This window comes from Ochotona curzoniae, unplaced genomic scaffold, assembly GCF_017591425.1.
Source record: "Ochotona curzoniae isolate NIBS_2020 unplaced genomic scaffold, NIBS_Ocur_1.0 scaffold_4701, whole genome shotgun sequence".
Classification (NCBI taxonomy): domain Eukaryota; kingdom Metazoa; phylum Chordata; class Mammalia; order Lagomorpha; family Ochotonidae; genus Ochotona; species Ochotona curzoniae.
This window is the reverse complement of record NW_024467122.1, coordinates 63,935,773-63,956,877: the sequence shown is the minus strand read 5'-3', so window position 1 is coordinate 63,956,877 and position 21,105 is coordinate 63,935,773. Positions and strand designations below refer to the sequence as shown.

The following is a 21,105-nucleotide window of genomic DNA, read 5'->3' as shown; positions in this document are numbered from 1 at the left end:
CCCTATAGGAAGAGGGAGATTATTAAAGAAAACCTAACCAACTTGATTTAAAAATGGAATGAATGATGCATAGGGTTGATCATTGCCAGAAACTAGGCTGGTGTTGCTAAAGTGAAATTGACAGAGTTCTGTAATAGGGTCATCTGGTTAGGGTTTAGTTGTCCAGGAAGATTGGTTAGAACTCAGGTCTCAGCTTACCTGAGAGCAGGAGGTAATATTTCACAATTAGGTGTGAGTGCACTTGTGTTCTATTTTCTGGTAGGTACCAGCTCATACAAGGTGTTCAATGGTGAAAGACTTAAATCAACAAAACCCACCTTCACCATGCCACCGTGACTGCACATTAAGTAATTCACTCATAAACCTTTGTATCTTTGTTGGGGGAAAATCCTATCTCCAGGACCTAGCACAGTGCCTCAACCAGGCTTGGCTGACTGGGTTCCATGAATCAGTGGATGACTGGATGAACAAAAAACATAGGATGTGGTTCAGGGAAAAGACCACAAAAAGAGTTGTTATTAAAAAAAGCCATCCCCAAAATTACTATTGTTTGTGAATCCCTAGGAATTTTGGAGCATACTAAAGATAACTTGTATCCTATTATGCTACCAAAACAATGAATCCTTGGTATATACTTCTTAGCTAGAAAGTGTGCAGCCTTTGTCTCTTAGTTGTGTCTCTGCAGTAGCCACTAAAACCACTAGCCTAAACATATACCTTTCCAAAATGGGCGCCAGGCTTCTAAAACATGAGAGCTGAGATACTGCCGAGTCGAGAGGAACTGCTGGTCTCTGGATTAAGTGCACTAGTGTTCTTGTCTAATAGAGTGCTATAGAGAAGGTGGCTTCTTTCTTGGGTTCTATTCCAGCTGTCCTAGCTGGGAGAGGATGGGTCCTCAGGTAGCAAAGCTGCCTGGAGTAATAGTCCCACCCAGTCGTGTTTAGCAGAAGAAAATCCCAGGTGCTGGCAGAGTGCCTGGTAGGGACAGAAATGACTGGATTGAAGGCTGGATGCGGAGAAGAGCTTCAGTCAGTGTGGCTCCAGAACAGGTGCTGGCAGCATCTTTGCATAGTATCTTTTTCTTTCACATTCTATATCCCTTGGTCCCCTGGCCCCTATTTGGCTTTAAGCAAACCTTGCATTTCCATCTGTAAAGGATCTCCATCCGTTAGCACTGTCGTGGGAGAGAGGAGGACTGGATCAGGGCGAGCCTCCTAGGCTCACTGATGGAAGAAGCCAGAGCTAAGTACCCACTCATCCTAAGTTTGTGGACAGACCTGACTTCCTTGTATCATTCTGCACAGGGCTGTCTGAGACATTAAGTATCACCTTGACTCATAATTCCCGGCTCCCTTTCAGCTTCTAGGAAAGCATCATTTCATGCCCTGTGGAGGGTGGAACACAGTGTCCAGCATCAGCAGCAGAGCCATCTAGCACCCTCACTGTCCCTGGAGCCCAGCAGCCTGTGAGGAAATGGGCTACCATGTGACAGAAAAGTCCAGTTAGATGCTCCCTGGCCCCTGGGCTGTCTGTTCAAGAGCACTGCCTGCTCCCACGATGCCAGACAACTGAGTTTAAGTTTAATGTTATCAAAGATAGTTGGCGGAGTTTGAGGAACAGGATATTTACATAGACTCCCCACAAATCACTTGGCAGTAACAACACGAAGAATAGGAATGGTATGGTACAGAGATTGGCCAGTAGTCAGCCAAGTGATAAAAATAAATATCATCAACAAACATCATGTACCTCTAGATGTGATACCCTGAGAAGGACACAGAATGCGCAGGATTCCAAACAAAAATGGGATAAAAAAAAACCAGCCCTGAATCTAATTAGCACAAAATTGCAGACAAACCCAAATGGGGAGAAGTTCTGTAAAATAACTGGCCTGAATTCTGAATTCTTTGTCTTTCATGATGTTGACATTTCAAAGGAAAGCTGAGGAGCTGTAATGAATTAAGGAGACTAAAGAAATGTGACAACTAAATGCAGTGCACACGCTATGCTCCAGCAGGCCATAAAGATTGTCACAAAGCAATTATTGGTATAATTGATGAAATTGCGATATTGAATTTGGTAAATTTCCTGAAGTTCTTAACTGTACTGCAGTTGAAGGAGACACATTCCTTCCTTGGGTAATATACACCGAAGGGCCAAAGAATGAAAGAACATGACATACCGAGCTGTAAATGTCTTAGAAAAACCATGCATGCATACATATGGAGACTTCAGAAAGTTTGCAAAGATGGAATGAAAACATAAGTATATTGTGGTGTAGGGAATTTGCAATTCATGCTTAGAGTGGTTGTAACAATTTCCATGAACATTGTTGAAAATGTGTGCGTGTGGGGGTGTGTGTGTACAGAGGAACAGGAAGCAAATGTGATAAAATGTTGCAAATTAAACTGATGAAAAATGTTTGTTACCTTAATAAAAATTATTTCAAAATAAGTTTTTTTTAAAGCCCACATTTTTGCGGTGCTATCCCCCAAATCAAAATGTAGAACAACAACAAAACACCCAGTGGTCTCCTTTACTCAAGAATAAATTGGGCACCAGCCACTCTTGCTCCTAAACTGGGTCCAGCCCAACTGCTGAGACAGGCTAGCTAGCGCGTGCAAGGACACCAAGCTGTGACTCTCTAGATAAAGGGAGAAGACCCAGGAAACTGCCAGGGGAATGACCTGCTCTCTGCAGGCCTTATTGCTGGCACTGTTCACCGGAGCCCAGCTCTGCCCTCTGCACGACAATCCTTGGCATTGGTTGAGGGGGCCGCAAATTGAGGTCAGTGGGAAAACAGATCTGTTGCACACGATGGAGTGAGTGAACAGAAAAGAATGTTGTCATCCGACCCCCACCCGCAAAGGGACAGCCTGGGAGCCCCGGGGGTTGGTTCTGAATATCCTCATGCTGCCCAGCATAGAAAACAGGAAACATCAGTTAAAATGGGAAATTGCTGTGGGCTGAATTACTGTAATTCCTCCTCCGCTTTAGAAGTTGGCAGGCCCCTTCATCCCCAGCATGACGTCTCCTGCTTTTCTGCGCCTTGATCCTTCTGCCCTGTCTTCAGGGGGTGGTGCATCACCCAGCTTGAAAGGCTTTTATATTGCAATCGCTGCCTTTAAGTGTACTTAGAAATTGTGTATGTGTGTGTATTTTAAGGAGCTGTTTGCTTTTCCCCCTGTCCCTAGGTTAAAAGCTGTGTAGCTCTCTAGTAGCTCCAGGTTCCCCCCTCCTCCTCCCTCTTCATTTCCAAGAAGGTGAGATGAGTCCGCAGAGGGACTTGCCATCTACCTTAACGCTCCCTCTCAGCAAGCGATGCAGCCTTTACCATGCTAGACAGAAAAACACAGGTACATCCTCCAGAGCTGCTGAGCCTAGCTGGAAATTGGCTCTGGGGGATCGGCCTCCGTTCCTTGGGATGGCTCAAGTAAAAGCACAGAGAGGACTGTACCAGCCCTTCCAAGCTGTCAGTGCGAGGTAATTACACCTGCTCTCTGCCTTCCCAAGAAGAGCTGTTGGAGGATTCCCATGAGGTGATTGAGGGCTCCGTGGACTTGACATGTGAATGCAGGTGGCATGGCTCATTCTCTCAGTGCTTGGGGATCTGCCACCAGTCTTTAGGCCCTCTGCCTCTGGAGGGAAGGCAGCTTTTCTGTGTGACCTGGGCTGCACCCACTGATGGAGATTCCATCTTGGCTGCCTGTTTCCTGTTACCAATGCCAAGTGCCTGGCCTTGCCTTCCTGGCCCCTCCTCAGCCGGCATTATTTTTCCTACTTAACCTGTGCTGTGTTTTGTTGGACTTAGATTCCCCCTTCTTTTCAGTGTGTTCTCCCAAGGAGCTAGGCTTGATGCAAGCACAAATGATCTTACTGCATCCTTATCATCTGATGTTTCTTGTCTTCATGAATCCTTTACCCCCTTCCTTTTTTTTTTTTTTTTTTTTTTTTTAATTCTAAACTCTGAAGTATCCTGACTCTGTAAGGGTTTTTAGTTCTTTGTTGAGCAGATGTTTACAGTGCTGTTCACATGGGCCTATTAGAATGAGGTGACGACAAGAAAGAGGCAGACCGCCTCAAGGAACCTCGTGAGAGGGGAGATGTTGATAAGCCTTCAGTGGAGTGCTGGTGGGGAATTGTGTCTGTACTCTGACAGCTGCCATTTCTTACAAGGTGAAGGCACTTGCAGAGGGAGCATCAACCTTAGTGCTTCAGGAATGGATGGGACATTCAGCCCAAGGGAACAGAACATGATGGACCAAGGTGAAGCAGTACTAGGTTCCCCTACAGAGTCTCAGGTGATCTGGAGGTAGAATTATGGAGCATTTGGGGAAAGAAACATTGTCAGGAGAGTTTGGCTTTGAATGCCTGGCTGGGGAGTTTGAACTACATTGACTGGTCCTCAGGAGCTCCCCTAAGGACAAGGGAAACTGTGGGTCTGGAAGACCCAAAGCCACTGCCAGGCAAGTTTGAGACAAACAGGAGCCCTGGGCACAAAGGTGTATGTGCTTCCCTGAGTTCCTGTGGCTGATGTCCAACACTAGGGTTGAGAGGGCCAAAATACTGGCTTTCCTAGGATGTTTTTTGGCATATGGATGATTACGTTCAAGTGTTCTTTATTCAAAGTTATCATTATCCAAGTACAGATTGCAAGAGTTTGGATATGATGCAAAAAGGAATAAGGCTATATCCCAAACTGTTTGGTTCCTATGCTTGAACTAGGAAGTAGAAAGATCCCAGATAGATTTATGTAAGAGTTCCAATAAATCTTCTATTCTCTTGCTGCTTTAGGAGTTCAGATGGTGAGAGAGGGCTACAGTTGAAGCAGGTGGTCCAGGACAGTTGAAGAACCTTCTGAGAAGCCTGAACCTTCTACAGAATCCACGCCCAACCATCTCAGTCTGTTAGTTAGATCATTTACTTGCATAAACTTTTCATTTGAATCTGTCATTGGGCACAAGAATTTTAAGTACTTTGTTCACTTTGCTTTCCGAAGGAACTTCTCCCTTGAATCTCTCCCTACTGCCTGCTGATTTTCAGGCTTATGATTTGCCCCTGCCAGCACCAGCTACTTCCTGAACACCCACCGTGTCCTAGGTCTTGGAGAGAACACATTGAGTAGGGTTTGCGTTTCTTCACATTTTAAAAAAAGATTTATTTTTATTGCAAAGTCAGATATACAGAGTGGAGGAGAGACAGAGAGGAAGATCGTCTGTTTGATGATTCACTCCCCAAGTGACTGCAATGGCCAGAGCTAAGCCGATTTGAAGCCAGGAGTTTTTTCCGGGTCTCCGACGTGGGTGCGGAGCCCTAAGGCTTTGCGTTTTCCTCTACTGCTTTCCCAGGCTACAAGCAGGGAGCTGGATGGAGAATGGGCAGCCTGGATTAGAACTAGCACCCATAAGGAATCCCGGCACGTTCAAGGCAAGACTTTAGTTAGCCTCTAGGCCACCACGCGAGGCCTGTTTCTTCACATTTTATCTGGGGCATTGCTGGGATCCTAAGGACCCGATGGGTTATATATACTCTTATGTACATGATTGACTAAGTCATCAAAGTGGTTAGTATGGACAGTTTTATGCTAAGGATTTTGATCAGCAGTGAAAAAATACTAAGCAACCTAATTGTCCATATTTATGGGACATAGTATGATAATTCATGTATACAATGTGCAGTGGTTATCAGGGTAATCAATAAGTCTGTTAGCTCAAATGGTTCCCATCTGTTTATGCTGGGATTCAAAGTTCTCTCTTCTAGTGATTTTGAAATGTGAGATTGTTGTCAACCAGTTATGCTGTGCTGTAGAACATTAGAAGCTATTCCTCTTAACCTAACTGTACTCCTGTACCCATTATTCTTTTCATCTCCCCTCACCATCCCACTCTGCCCCAAACTTCCCAGTCTCTAAAACCTACTAGTCTGATTTCTATTCCCATTAAATCAACTTTTTAGCTTTTTTTTTGTAGTATGAGAACATACAATGTATGTCATTCTGTGCCTGACGTTCTAGTTAACGTAATATCCTCTAGTTTTACTATGTTGTAGCAGGATTTCATTGTTTGTTATGGCTGAGTAATATTCCAAAGTGTGTATAGACCACATTTTCCCTTCCTTCTTTTCCCTTCTCTTCCTTTCTTCCATATTTTATATTTATATGAAACACAGGTTTACAGAGAGAGCTTCCTGCTGCTGGTCCACTATCCTAAATGGCCTCAACAGCTGATCTGAAACCAAAAGCCAGGAGCTTTTTCCGGGTTTCCCACATGGATATAAGGGCCCAAGGACTTGAGCCATCCTCCATTGCTTTCCCAGATCATAAGCAGGGAGCTGGACTGGAAGTGGCGCAGCTGGGACACAAACTGGTACCCAAATGAAATGCAGGTATCACAGGTAGAAGAATACTGTGTTATACCACTGCACTGGCCCCATATCTCTTTCTTCATTCATATATCAGTGGACAGATTTCCTTGCTTAAGTTGTGAAAAATGCTGTAATGAACGTGAGAGTGTGGCTATCCCTTTAATGATTTCTTTTCTTTGGATTTATTCCCAATTGATAAGCACCTGACTTTGAGTCTCTGGCTTTTGCATGAACAAAGCTTGGACAAGTGTGCTAAACAAACGACTCTCAGCTCACTGTCCACTAAGCCTGACCCAGCTTGCTTGTGTCAGAGAACCCATCTCACTCCTCACTCCTGCCCTCTCCCCTCACTCACAGTTTTCTTTGACCCCATGGAGGACTTTCTAGTTGGCTTATATTTGTGGCCCTGCTTGGAAGTTTAGTGAAGCCTCCTCTAACCTCCTGGATCTATCTCAATACTTCCCTATTTTTATAGCATCTCTCAATGTCTAGCATAACCTCTTTTTTTTTCTATATTGACTTTCTGCTTCACACATGAAACAGATAAGCATGACTGAGTACTCTCATTCACTGGTTTACAGATGCTTGTAATGGCCAGAACTGGACTGGGGCCATAGCTGGGAGCTGGGAACTCAATCTAGATCTCCCACATGAGTGACGGGAACCTAATGACATGAGCTGCCTCCCGGGATCTGCGCTGGCAGGAAGCTGAAATCACTAGCTGATGCTGGTTACTGACCTCAGGTTATTTGATGGGGGGTGTAGGTGCTTTTATGGGTGTCTCGAGCATTAGGCCGAGTGTCGGCCACAACTGCACTTTCTGAGAAGTCAGTAGAGAATGCCTGACTTGATGTTCCTGGCCCACTCCTTGCTTGTAAAGTCTAGACGTGGATATCCATCCAATGCTGATACTGTAAAGTGGGGTAGAGAAGGTAAAAAAATTTTAGAGCCACAGGTTGATTTGGACAAGTTATGCAGCTTCTTTGTGCTAAGTATTTCTCATCCTTAAGAATGATTAACAATGCCAACCTTACAGGTTGGTTGGGGCAATTCAATGAGCGAATACATGTTCCATTGTTGCTTAGCACACAAAAGGCCTTCAATGAAAGCTTGGTTGGAATTGCGTCTTAGCCTTGCAAGTTGGAATGTTTGCACATTGCCTTTCTTATTGTTGTCCCTGTGTTTTGTTCGATTGGAGAGATGCTTTGACAGCTTGCAGGTACTTGTTCACTCCCCAGTACAGTGGCAGGGGCTAGGCAAAGGGGCCAGAGCTGGGGCTGGGAATGCAATGCAGGTCTCCCATCTGTGTGACAGGAACCCAGCTACTTGCATCCTGACTGCTGCCTCTCAGGATTGGCATTGGCAGAAAGCTGGAATCAGGAGCCAGAGCCTGGACCCAGACCTTACCACTGTGGTTTGTAAGGTGCATGTCTTCACTGCTAGCTGAAATACACACTCTCTGCCTTGCTTGTTTTATTACTTATAATGGTCATGCGAAAGGAGCACTTTGTTGAATCGTGGACTGTTTCTCTCATCACAGTACAGGCTTTTCATACTGGTGGCGTTTGGAATCATTGGTGCCCCCAGTAAAGGGGCTCCAGTAAACTGGCTTTCCCAACCCAGCAACCATGATGCCCTCATCAGCTTACGAGGGAGGCCTCCTTTAGTACACTCCCACCTGTCCCCCAGCTCCAATCCTGGGACAGAGAATTCTCTGGACAATTTATGCAGGTCCATCTCTCGTTATTTCTCCAGCTACATGGCTGACTTAGGTAGCAGAGAGAGGGTTATATTCAGGACCTCCCCATCCCCCCAAGTGGGTGGGCCCATGGTCATTTTTCAGCCTGGTGTGTAGCTGTCGCACTGTCACAGAGTTGAAAGCTTCATCACAATGGTCAGGAAATTCATAGGGAAGGTTACTACAGCAACCTTAACTCGGCTCTGAAAAGCATAGCCTGTACAATGGGGCCTTTCAGAGCCCAGAACTGGGCAGGGATTCAGCTTCTTCGCAGCACAATGGGGCAAAACAGAATGGAAAGGAACTAGGCATTGTTTCAGAGCCCCCTTTACCATCTACAGCCAATGATGCACTTTGAATTTTATAGCTCCCAGGCCTGCCTGCTAACGTCCATTTCATGGAGGTTTAAGCCATAACACGAAAATTCTCCAGCCATGTTCAACTCAGAGCCACAGCATCCTATAGAAATGTTACAGAAAAAAGTGATACAAACTTTAACTTCCAGAGACTCACTATTGGGTGTGTTTAAAAATCTTCAGGCTACTCTGCACGCTGATAAATTTGTCTTGGAATCCTGTAACATGAGTTTTTTGTAAGGGATGAAAAATGTCCGAATAAAATTATCCCTTATCTTTATCTGCAGCCACTCAAAACGGAGGCATGCACTGCACGGAATTTACCCACTGAGAGGAACTGATTGGTTCATTTACATATTTTCAATCTAGAGAATGATAGGTATGTTGCCAGAGCTTGGTTTAGCCGTCTAGCATGAGAACTGTGAATCATTAGTTGTATCAAGCAAAAAGGACCTTGGCTTCCTAAGACTGGAAATAGGAAGGAAAATTCTTGAAAGTTTTTTCCCTCTTTTTAGAGCATTTATGGTATTTTATTTTTATTTATTCACACTGCTTGCTGTGTGATCAAACGACTTTTTCTTTGTTGTATATTTAACTCTCTGGGGTTGTTTTATTTCCTTCCTTTCTTTAATGTTTCCCTCATGTTTAATTTACATCATTTGCCTTTTATCTTCCTCAGCATCTCGAGCTATTTCTCTTCTCTAACCTTTGTTCTCTTGCTGCACTGAATTAAAAAAAAAAAATGCACTAAGGAAAAAGCCTATTTCCAAGCCAGCAGCTATGGCTGTACCTTAAATACAAGCAACATCCACCCACCAAATGCTGACACCTTTTCCTTTAAGAGCAATGAAGCTTAGTTGATGCGTAGTCACTCCCAGGTGTCTTTGGGTGTTGGTTATTTAATCAGTAAGTAATAGTGTGCTTCTGGCTCAGCTCCCAGGAAGAGAAGGGGTCACAGCCCAGGGGAAGGCATTGGGCCCACGGAACTGCTTTTCCCCGTGTTTAGGGTCTCTGGGCTCAGGTAAAAAAGGACCTTTGTGCACTTGGGAGCAGAGGTATCTGCTGATTGCTTTAATGGCTTTTGCAACCAGACACCATGCAAATGTTCTTGCAAATAGACTTGTGAGCACAGCCTTGTTGGCTCTGCCTGCTTGAGCCTTTTGCTGCATACCTGGGTGAGCACACTCCTTCCCACCTGAGGTGGAGAGTGGGCCCTGGTGAGGCTCGGCCCCTGGGACGGAGTGATTTATTACTGCCTCGACTCACGGTCATGTCCATACAGCGAGGGAGCTCTCGACTCTGCAGGGCTGCAAGCAGCCTGCGATTTAACTTTGGAAGCTATGTAAAACATTCTTGCTGTGAATTCCTAGCTAGAACTATTCTGGCAGTTGCTGTTGATTCTTGCCTATTTCACCGAAGTGAGAATTTCTTTGAGATTATTTTTAACATGTGTCCCCTGATGGTGCCACCGTGGAAAAGCATCAGCCACTCCCACCTCCCTGCTCTTGAACGAGAAGCCTGCTCTCATGGAGTCTGTCTTTGAACCTGGCCGGGAGAAGTGCTTTAAGGGGAAATGAGGCCAAGGCCCTGTGTCACAGAATGGCCCCCAAGCTCTGGGCTGTCAGCTACCCAGTGCAGTTACCTTCCCATACATAGTTCAAGGAACTGGAAAAGCCCCTGTGGTGAGGGTGGCGTGCTTTGTTCTGTAGCCAAGGAAACCATGTGTCTGACTCGCCATTGTTGCATCTAAAGGAAGCATCAGGTGCTGCCTCCCTATTGTCAGAGAACTTTTGTCATAAGAGAGTTCCCTTTCTTTAGTCTCGTACCAGAGCCTTGGTGGAAGTTGTTGTGGGTATCTTTGTTTTTCTGTTCAAGAAGCAGAGTGGTTGCCCCTCTGTCTGCTGGGGAGAACTGAGATACGCCACGACCAGAAATACAACCCAGAGCTTCCCTGGCCCTCTGTGGCACACAGGCATCCATTTGGCCAGAAGCCCTTTCCTGTTGGTTCTGAAGCCTCTGAACCCCAATACATATTGGGACTCCATGACTCTTTGTCAACAACTTTTTCATTTGTGAAGTGGGTATGGTCGTATCCATTTCTAAAACTAAAAGTGAATATGGTTGTACGTATTTCTAAAACTTTCTCTTAAATGGCTGCAATCACCAGGACTGGGCCAGACCAAAGTCTGGAGCCTGAAACTCCTTCAAGGTCTCCCACATGGGATTAGGGGCTCAAGGACTTGGGTCATCTGCTGCTTTTCCTGGGTATATTAGCTGGGAGCTGGGATGGAGGTTCTATACTACAATGCTGGCCAGTGTTTTGGGGATTATTGGAAGAACAAACTAAATGGTATATGTGAATACCCAACCTAGTGTTCGTTCTGTTTAAGCAAAATGCTATCCATTTCTTGTACCCTAAACTCTGTGGATTACTCCTGTAGATGATATGGTATAAGTTCATATTGTGGTCCAAGTTTGTATCTCCCAGAATGCAAATGAGAAACGAGAGAGCCAATCGCAAAACATTTCGCTGGATTTCTGAGTCATGAGTTTTAAGCTGGTGTGACCTACAATGCCCTCTAATCTCATCAGACATGGTCAGCTCGTGTTTTGTTTTTGATGTTAGTGATGCTGGCAGGGGAAAGTTACTTTTGGAAAGCGCGCTAGGGAAGCTTGCAGCCAGAAGCCTCTAGTTAGACTACAGCCTTCCAGCTTTTCCCATCTTCTGGAGGTGTCTTCCAGCTTGTGTCTGGATTTTCAGCCAACACTTTGACTTTTATTTTGTCTTCCATAAACAGAGGTCTCAACCTTGGAAGGTAGGCAAGCATTTCTGAGACAATGGTTCCTGAAGGGGGGGGGCATCTACATATTTATATATGCAAGATGAAATGTGGGAGGAGTACCTTAAAGCTTAATTTGCGTGCCTTTTTAAAAGAATAAATTAAGCTCTCCCCGTACTTAATACGTGGATGGAGACCGATATCCTTGGGTAGTGTGATTAGCAGAATGTCAAAGGTTGGCAACTGCTCATTAATTTGTGACATTTAAACTGTTTGAATGCCCAGCCTTAGCTGTTGATGGTAAGATTCTAAAATATTACCTTACTTTTTCCCCCTAGCACCCATGTGGGTGATAAGTTTGCTCAAGAGGGACTCAGAGCCCACAGCCACACAGGGGCAGCATGGGAGTTGAACCTATGTTGAAGTCCCAGCTCCTATCCAGGACCAGCACTGTGACCCCATGTCTGGCTGAATCCATCTGTATAGTGAGAGTGTGTGCTCTGGGCTAGTTGATCAATAAGCAAGGCCCCTTCCTTTAAAGTTCTCAAATAAAGTTACTTTGTGTCTCCTTCTTGCCCTTCTTGCTTTCCGGTCAGTTTGCACAGCTTTGGCTGTTGGTCTATCAAGACCGTCCTTATAATTCTCCTAGTCACTGCACTGACGTCCTTCTTAGCCAACCTGTTGAAAGTGTCTTTCTATTTTTAAGATTTATTTGTTTTTATTGCAAAGTCAGATATATAGAGGAAGAGAGACAGAAAGTTCTTCTGTCTGTTGACTCACTCCAAGTGGCTGCCAACAGTGGGAGCTACATCGAACCAAAGCCAGGAGCCTGGAGCTCTTCCAAGTCTCCCATGCGAGTGCAGAGGCCCAAGGCTTTGGGTTGTCCTCAACTGCTTTCCCAGGCTACAAGCAGGGAGTTGGATGGGAAGCAGGGCTGCCAGGATTAGAACCGGTGTCCATATGGGATTCTGGTGCATTCAAAGCGTTAGGCCACTGCTCCGGGCCTGAAAGTGTTCTACTCAACTGTAGCAGGTTCCTCTTCTCAGAGAATCCTGTGTTCAAATGTTTATTCTGTTATCACACATCAGGAAACTCAAGGTTTTTCTTTTTAAAATCAGATCTGGTCTCTGCTTTAATTTTCTTGTTAACTAGGTGAGCAGAAGGTTCTTTCTTGAACCATCACATCGGCAATTAGAGCACTCTTACCAGCCACCAGCATTTCTGGTTCATTTACTAACAACTAGTATAAAACTGAGCATTTACCTGGGGCCTATTGGAACGTTAACTATGTGTGTTCTGTCATGCCCTCAAGTCCTTGTACTCCTGCTTCACAGATAAAGCAGCTGGGGCTTGCCGAGGCTGTGCGACCTGCCTCAGACTGTGGTTGGAACGCCTGTAGTACTGCTGTTACTCAGTGTCTTGAAACATTTCCTTTACTTGGAAGTTGTCTGAGCCAGGGAGCAGTTGAGGATGCCACTCACTTAAAATCTCCCTTCCTAAAGAGGGAAGATGTTTTCTTTTGTTCTGTCATCTGTTTACTGTCCTTTCCTTTGTCTGTGTTTGTAAATAAAGAGAAGCAAGCTGGTCAAAAGAGAGGGCAAGAGTTGAACTGTTGGTGGCCTCCTGGGAAACGCACATTTTGATAGAGAACCCTGGAGTGGCAGATGGTGAAGCCACACCTATCTTTGCAGTTCCTTCTATGGAATTAGTCCCCAGATCCTGCTTCCACTGTGTCTAACTCTTGGCTCAAATAAACAACTTTAGAAAACCATGGTTATTGAAACTCCTGGACCAGTACAGTAGCATGGCAAGCTAAGCTTCTGCCTGTGCTGGGCATCCCATATGGACTCCATGTCAAGTCCACACTGCTGGTGTGCCGTGGGCCATCTGCACCCACATGGCAGACCTGGAAGAAGCTCCCGACTTCATACCAACCCGGCTTTGGCCTTTGCAGCGATTTGGAGAGTGAACCAGCAAATGAAGGAACTTCTCTTCTCTCTGTAACTCTGCTTTTCCAATAAAATAAATCAATCCCCCCCAAAATTTTCCATTCTTACAAATCTATTTTTTTATAAGTTCACATTCAGAGATGTCAAACTGTTCATTTTTCAGAAAAAATGAAATACCTGAGAAAGCTTTGAAGTATCGCTAGTTGGCTGTCTCATGTTGCCACCTCTCCACCATTTTGCCTGTCCTTATAAATAATGCATATTTTCCTTCGGCGTAGAAGAGATGTGGTGGATGATCGTGTGTCCAGGCAGACTTTCAACTGCTTGATGTCACCTCTGTTGTACCTGGCTGACAAGCCTTTGCTGCTTTTTTTTTTTTCTGAATAGCATTCAAATTAGAATTTCTTCCTTCTGTGGTTCATTGTGTCAAGAAATTGTTCAGTTACCTTCCTGGTTTTATTTCTCTGACACAATAAAAGAACAAGAGTCTATTGGTGCTGGTATTTCTAGCAGATCTACCTGCATCATTAATTCGGCTTGTAATTCAATTAGACCAGCTAACTAAGCAGCTGACATTGCTTCAGAGACTAGACTATGGATTGCAAACCAAAAAGTAAGACACAAAATCTGATGGGATTTTGTATACCTATAGGTATACGATATATATTGTACAATATGCAGTATATAATGTAAATACTCTGTGCATGGATTGGTATATGTACTGCCGAAGCAAGCACTAGGCATAGATAAAATACATTGCCTTAATTGTCAAAAACACAAGTTTGTGAAACTGGCCTCCTGAGATCACAGGAGCATGTGCGAGGTAGTTTTACCTGAGGCTGTTGGTTCAGATCCACTGCTGGATTAGCAAGGCAAATTACATTCCCCAAGGTGTTTGTACTGGAAAACAGGAGTGAATGCGCCTAAGCTCCGTTTAGGGACTGTCAAGTGTCTGGTGATTGGCTAAGCTAGCACCTTCACCACTGTAAAAGCAGCTGATGCTGGTGTTACTCTTCCATCATTTGATTAAGAGTTAAGAGCAGTGGAGGTAAATAGGCCACTTTTATAATATTTTAGAAAATTATTTGGATCTACTTAGTGAAGGGAGAAAGAGAGAATGATTTAAATGTCTGCAAGATCCCGTGCTAGGCCGTGCTGAAGCCAAGAGCCCAGAACTCTGTCCTGGTCTCCTGTGTCGGGGACATGGACTCAGGCACTTGAGCTGTCATAGGCTTCTAAGCACATTGGCAAGAAGCTGGGTGAGAAGCATCTCATGATATGGCATGTGGGCATCCCAGGCAGCAGCTTAACCCTCTGAGCCGTAATAGTGCCTCCCTCCCCCATTTTGCCCTTTGATTAATTTATTTTTGTAACTCAAAGTGTCTTGCTGTTTTTAGTGGTGAGGTCAAGATTAGTTAGTTGATTTTGACTATAGTGCTATGAGAAAGAGAACTTGCCTTATGAAGAAAGAGATGTCTTTCGTTCTCTGGTTCACTCCCAAAAGGGCCACAAAGGCCAGGGCTGGGCCAGGCCAAAGCTAGGAGCCTCTTCCAAGTCTCCCATATGAGTGCAGGGACCCAAGGACCTGGGCTCTCTGCACATGAACATGGAGCTTGGATTGGAAGTGGAGCAGCTGGTACTTGAACCAGAGCCCATATGGGATGTCAACGCTGCAGGCTGCAGCTTGTGAAGGAAGGAAGAACACAAATTTGGACCTTATTCCCTTGGAAAGATTGAACAGACTCTCCCACCAAGGACTCTTACACTGCATTTCAAAGAACCAGTCTAACCTGCCTCCACCCGTCTCTCCATTTCCTTGTCCCCAGGGAGCAAGACCTACCTTAGTTGAAATGCCTGGGAAAAACTGGTTGGTTCCCACCCACTCCTCTAACTTCTTGGAATTCGCCCACCCCCAGGAATATCCCCAAGACCTCAGGGTATAAAAAGCCCATTCTTCAGGGGTGAAGGACTGTTCCCCTGCCGTGTGGTCACTCCATCCTCACAGGCAGTTGGTCACCCTTTGTGGTTGTATTTTTCTCTTTGATAATAAATCCAATTTGGTTGTGGATTCCTACCCAGCGTCTTTTCTTCCGTGTCTATTTCCTAACAGCCTCACCTGCCACACCATAGGGCCGATCCCAAGAACTGTCTTGGGAGCAGCATATCCTCTCTGACCTCTTGGGCTGGGGCCTAATAGGAAAGCTTTGGAAACTTCCTTCTTTTTTGGAAAAGGTTGAGATTAGGGCCCTTACCTGCTCCACCAGTGAGCACCCTACAACCGGCTATCTGAACACAGCAAAGATGTTCTGAGATGCACCAAAGCCTGGACCAGGTTCATTAACTAGCACTGGCACCAGGCACAGCCCTGTGTGCTGGGAACACACATCTTGTCAAGGCCAGCTCTGGGACATGGAGCCTTTGTCCATGTGAGTCCATGTGTGGGCAGGCTACTCGGTGGGCCCCTTGCTGAGGGAAGACTTTGAACCAGGCACTCTATGCCAAGTGGTACTTTTCTCCTCTGTAGGAAATAACGTTCATGAAAGTACTTCATGGTGTTACTGTGCAGACGAGGGAAGCTGATTGCATTGGCTTGTTTTCCATTACTATAGTGGAATTCCCAAGACTGAGTGCATTATCATGAAAAGAGGTTTATTTTGCTCATGGTGCTGGAGGTTTAAGGATCTGTTACCGGCATTGGTTAAGCTTTAGTGAGGACCACGTAGTTGTTGACATTGCAGTGGTGGATGTGGGAAGGAGAGGGAGTAAAAAACAAGGGAAGACAGGAAGCCAGAGAGCTAAGGCGGGCTAAGGCTTGCTCTGCGACAACAGCTCCCGAAGTCTTCCCAAGGTCTGCACAGGGGCAGCACCTCTGATGACCTCATTGCTTCCCAGTAAGGCCCATCTCTTTGAGGTCCTATGTCTCCCATTGCCATGTTTCGGCAGGGGGTGGGGGACCTCTGGGAGACCAATCAAACCCAAGATGCATTTCGCTTATAAGACACAATGAGGGCCCGGCCGCATGGCCTAGCAGCTAAAGTCCTTGCCCTGAATGCGCCGGGATCCCATATGGGCACTGGTTCTAATCCCAGCAGCTCCACTTCCCATCCAGCCCCTGCCTATGGCCTGGGAAAGCAGTCGAGGATGGCCCAAAGCTTTGGGACCCTGCACCCGTGTGGGAGACCAGGAAGAAGTTCCTGGCTCCTAGCTTTGGATCGGCGTAGCATCGGCCGTTGTGCTCACTTGGGGAGTGAATCATCGGACGGAAGATCTTCTGTCTCTTCTTCTCTCTGTATATCTGCCTTTCCAATAAATAAATCTTTAAAAAAGAGAGAGACAATGAGGCAGCTGTGATGATCCTCGGAACAATTGCTCTTTTCAGAAACCACTTGATCACAATGGTGAAGCATGATGATGGAGAGCTGAGATTCGTGGCCAGGCAGCTGGGGTTTAAACACCAGCTGTTGAACTTTAGCAAACCATTCAACCCATCTATGCTTCCATTTCTTGCCTCAGGAGGCTGTGAGGGTTACCTAGGTTACAATGTAAAATGCATTGGAAGTAATGTCTAATGTAAGTATTTGATGCATTTTGAGTATATTCTGTTTTATTTAACATGTTTGGGATATACTCACTGTGCATCAGGTCCTGGCCAGTGGAAGGGTGAATTAAACCTGGTTCCTGTGGGCAAGCAGTTAATGGGTGTGGGCACCTAGGAAGAGGTGATTCCTTAAAGAAAAAAAAGTCTGTATTGGAAAGACAGTGTGGGAGATCTTCCATCCCGACTCACTCCCTAAGTAGCTGCAATAGCTGGAGCTGAGCCGATCCAAAGATAGGAGCCAGGAGTTTCCTCTCGGTCTCCCATATGGGTACAGGGTCCTAAGGCTTTGGGCCATCTTCTGCTGCTTGCCTAGTTCATGAGAAGAGAGCTGGATGGAAAGTGGAGCAGCTGGGACAGGAACCGGCACCCATATGGGATGCTGGTGCCACAGGCAGAGGATTGACTTTCCATGGCACTGCGCTAGTTCCAGAAATGATGGATCCTAAGTGCAGTGATGGGCTGGGCGATGCCAGAGAAGATAATGCCTGAGTGAGCTGGGTGGGAGTTCGGCAAGTATGGAATTGTGGGGAGGGGTGGTAAGGAGTTCCATGGAGGCCTGTTCTAAGTGGGAGGAACATATGGGCATAGGTACTGAAGATCTCCCTTTAAACACAACCCAGTGTGCTGTGCATGGTAAGTGGTATAGTGGGAGCTTCAGCCTGAGAGTCAGGCAGGGCGTAGTGCTGCAAAAGGACACCTTAGGGAAGCCTGGCTCACACTTGACGCTTTCCATGCCAGACCTGCTGCCCCCAGGGCTCCAGATCTCATGACCACTCACACCACCCCCGAGGATGCCAGCAGCTGGGCCCCAAGAAGCAGTAGCCATGCTTGGAGGACATGGGTGCTCCAGGACAGAGAGCCTAGGCTATCAGCTGGGTCGTGGGGACACGGGTCTCCCAGATGTGTTGTTGGCATTGAAACCTGCTGAGCTTCAGAGGGCACTGGGGGCAGACTGGAGGTTGGGCAACCTCCATCCTAGGTTTCCTGGAGATTGAGGGGAAAGAGATGCATGCTCATGGGAGCACTTACTGAGAGAATGAAGAGCATGTACCCAAGAATGTGCTACTCCTCTGCCTCAAGAGAAGACCTGTTTCTGGGACACTGTAGGATCCCACGTGTGGCTGGCTCCGAGGCAAAGGAAGTTGGGCAGGGCTGTTTGGGTCCTGGATGGGAAAAGTAGGAAATTCAGCCCTGAACACTATAGGGTCATTTTCTAAGAAAACAAAACCCAGGCTCTTGCCTACCGACTCGATGGGAAGTCTGGTGTTGCCATATGAGACTTTGTGCAGTTAGAGGAAAAATACCTCTGGGAAAATAGTCCCTAGACAAGGCTTGATGTTGGCAGGAAAACCACAAGGAGTCCCCACATGTGGAACATGGTGCTGAGGTAGATTGGAAGTGGAATGTGCTTTTTAAAAAAAAATGTATTTATTTGCATTTATTTGAGAAGCAGATCTGAGCAGAAAGATACAGAAATCTTTGATCCACCGGTTCCTTTTCCCCAAATACTTGCTACAGCTAGAGTTGGGCCTGGCTGAAGCCAGGAGTCCAGAAATCAATCCACGTACCCCATGTGGATGTCAGGGACTCGGTTGCTTGACCTGTCACTGGCTGCCTGCCAGCGTGCACATCAGCAGAAAGCTGGATCTGAAGCAGAGGAGCCAGGATTCCGCCAGAGGATGCAGTGTCTCAGGCTGAGACTTGGCCCCTGTGCTGAATGATTGCCCAGCTCTAGGGTGGATGTTAAAATGTTTCTTTTTGTAGTCAGTTTTGCACGTTGAAGAAATAAGATGAACATGAAAACTTGGGAATTTTGTGGTGATGATTGTTTAGAATTTAGCAGAATAAAACAATGCTTTATAGATGACTTGAAGCATAGGACAGGTAGAATTAGATATAGGAATGTTAGGATAATTGAAGATGAGGAGGTTTAGGAAACACTGTGCTGAGCTATGGTGTATGTCAGAGAAATTGCTGGGAGGTTGGACACTGTAGTAATCTCAGTGGAGACCTATTGCTTAGGGTGAGCGGCACCACCCTACCTCTCTGTTTCACAGGGAGCTACTACTGAAGGACCCTTTAGTCTGGAAGGGGTACAAAACTAAAGGTCTCTTTACATATTGAACAGAAAATTACTGAGGCCAGTACTGTGGTTCAGTGGGTTAAGCCATCACCTGTAGCACAGGCATCCCAAATCAGAAGCAGTTGGAATCCTAGCTGCTCCACTTCTGATCCAGCTCCCTGCTAATATACCTAGGAAAAGCAGCAGATGACCCACGTCTTGCACCTCTGATCCCTGTTCCCTGCTAATGTACCTGTGTAAGCAATGGAGGATGACCCAAGTATTTGAGCCCTTGCCACAATTGTGGAACACACGGATGGAGTTCCGCCCTCCTGGCTTTTAGGGCCATTTGAAGAGTGAGCCACTGGATGGAAGATCTTTCTTTTTCTCTCTTTCTGTAACTCTTCTTTCAGATAAGTAAATCCTTAGGTGATTTTCTTTTCTGTCTTTAAATGTAATAAAGCTCTCCTTAGGTTGTGGCCTGGCAATCAGAGGCTTGTTACCCAGGACCCTTGCCCTCATCCTGTATTGGGATAGAGGTAGGAGCAGGTGCTGCCACTGTTTATTACAAGGCCTCTAAAGCTGTATGGTCCTTAGCCTCACTATTAAAAATAATACCATTGTGGCTCCAGATGTGAAATTCATATTTGGCAGATAAAAAATAAAGTCTTTAGGATATTTTGTAATATTACACACTGGCAATATTTGTGGTATTTAGAAACCCTTAGTTACGCATCATAATTCGTCCCACTGGAGGTGCTACTGGCCGTAATTATTTCGTGCTTCCAAAAGCGCAGCAGGAATGAGCATTTGGCCTAGCAGTGTCAGGCTTCAATTCTTGGTTCTTGATCTTGACTCCCGATTGCCAGCACATATGCTCCTAGGGAGCAGGTGATGGCTCCAGTGCTTCGATTGCTGCCACTTACTTAGAACTAGGTGGAGTTCCTGGTTCTTGGTTCTGGTCCCAGCTCAACCTGAAATTGCAGCCAACTAGGAAGTGAATCAGCTGATGAGAGCTCTCTTATCTGCCTCCCCCCTCTCCAGTTCAAAACAAAACAAAACAAAAACAAAACCTGTCAGTTATCAGATAAGACTCATGCTAATTTCAGATTGTTAAAATATGACACTAAAATGTCTTAAAAGTGATAGAATATGTTGACTTGTATTTAAAATTTCCTGGATTTGAACTGTTCATTGGTAGAGAAAATGATCCTTTTGGGAATGACATTTCAGGCAAAAAACAAACAAAAAAGGCCGTTTCTTTTCCTGCTGTTGTTTAAAGAAGTATGTGCTAAAGTGGCAAGTTGGAGTAAACAAGACTTGGAGCCCTAAGTTGACAGGGAGTAACAAAACAGAGAAAAAAGTGTCATCCCTTTATATATTCCATTTCACTTTTGCATCCATAATCTTATTTGCAATCTAATGTTTGTACTATGAAAATCCCTTTGAGCGTATATTTTTTGAAAGATTTATTATTATTGTTATTATTATTTTTTTTAATTGGAAAGGCGGATATACAGAGAGGAGAGGCAGAGAGGAAAATCTTCCGACCGATGATTCACTCCCCAAGTGAGCACAACGGCCGATGCTATGCCGGTCCGAAGCCAGGAGCCTCTTCCGGGTCTCCCACGCGGGGGCAGGGTCCCAAAGCTTTGGGCCGTCCTCGACTGCTTTCCCGGGCCACAGGCAGGGAGCTGGAAGGGAAGCGGGGATGCGGGATAGAACCGGTGCCCATATGGGATCGCGGGCGTGCAAGGCGAGGACCTTAACCACTTGCGCCATCGCGCTGGGCCGCGCGAGTGTATATTTTATAAATAAGTGTACAGGGACAAAATCAAACCGTGCAGAATATACACTTAGATGTAAACAATGAACATTTTAATAACCGTATTTCATATGGAGCTATTGAACATGAACATATTTAATTAAAACCAAATTGGGGGACTTTGCCCTTTCTTTTTTTTTTAAAGATTTATTTATTTTCATTGGAAACTCAGATATACAAAGGTGGACAGAGAGGAAGGTCTTTGTCTGATTCACTCCTCTGGGGACCACCATGACCAGATCTGAGCTGATCCAAAGCCAAGAGCATACTCCAGGTCTCCCACCTGGGTGCAGGGTCCCCAGACTTTGGGGCTGTCCTATACTGCTTTTCCAGGCCACAAGCAGGGAGCTGGATGGGAAGTGGGGCCACCAGGATTAAACTGGCACCCATGTGGGATCCTGGCACATGCAAGGTGAGGACTTTAGCCACTAGGC

General features: G+C 45.7%; 1 protein-coding gene and 1 long non-coding RNA gene across 2 annotated transcripts in view; one reads left to right on the top strand and one right to left on the bottom strand.

Annotated features, from left to right (window-relative positions):
- MYO1E (myosin IE) overlaps positions 1–21,105 on the top strand; it is a 194,525-nt gene that overhangs the window by 52,828 nt on the left and 120,592 nt on the right. The window lies entirely within an intron of this gene.
- On the bottom strand, positions 7,117–8,226 carry LOC121148755. The gene is made up of 2 exons (XR_005882587.1): positions 8,013–8,226; positions 7,117–7,274 (listed from the first exon to the last, which is right to left on the bottom strand). It is a non-coding gene; the product is annotated as an uncharacterized LOC121148755 (long non-coding RNA).